The 671-nt window shown below is 34.0% G+C and overlaps 1 pseudogene; it reads left to right on the plus strand.

Moving 5' to 3' along the window:
• Positions 1-261: 261 nt before the first annotated feature.
• Positions 262-378, plus strand: LOC136646470 (5S ribosomal RNA; annotated as a pseudogene).
• The last annotated feature ends 293 nt before the right edge of the window (positions 379-671 follow it).

A 671-nucleotide genomic window follows, 5' to 3' on the forward strand; every position in this document is an offset into this window, starting at 1 on the left:
TTCACTATTGGCCAAAATTGTGAATTTATGAAGAATACCATTATATATAAAAATACCATTATATATATATCTATATATCAATATACCATTATAGAATACCATTTATATATATATATATATATATATATATATATATATATATATATATATATATATATATATATATATATATATATATATAAAATTCAGTAGGTTTGATTACCTGCATTCTTTCAAAAGTTATGGCCAATTAACCAGAAAAAGAAAACACAAGTGCCTTATGGCAGCAACTGTTACCCTGCACATGCCTGATCTCGTCTGATCTTGGAAGCTAAGCAGGGTCAGGCCTGGTTAGTACTTGGATGGGAGACCGCCTGGGAATACTGGGTGCTGTAGGCTTATACCATAGTCTTTCGAGACTGAAGGTTGCCAACCAAGTGCCTTATGTAACAAAAAGTGGATTTTCTTAACTTGAAACTGACCAACGAGACTGTTCTGAGAGCCAATGAGGTCTTATTATGACACAGCAGGGAACCAATGAGATGTTAGTATGAGTCAGCTGTCATGTCCATGTATCAGAGCTAACACGGTCAGAGTGTGTTCTCAAATTGGTCACTGGTTTTTTGTGGGTTACTGGTTTGTTGGGTACCTGAACTGTTATAGATTAAAATAAATAAAGAGAATGGTTGTGA

The sequence above is a fragment of the Tiliqua scincoides genome, chromosome 3 (assembly GCF_035046505.1).
Source record: "Tiliqua scincoides isolate rTilSci1 chromosome 3, rTilSci1.hap2, whole genome shotgun sequence".
NCBI lineage: Eukaryota > Metazoa > Chordata > Lepidosauria > Squamata > Scincidae > Tiliqua > Tiliqua scincoides.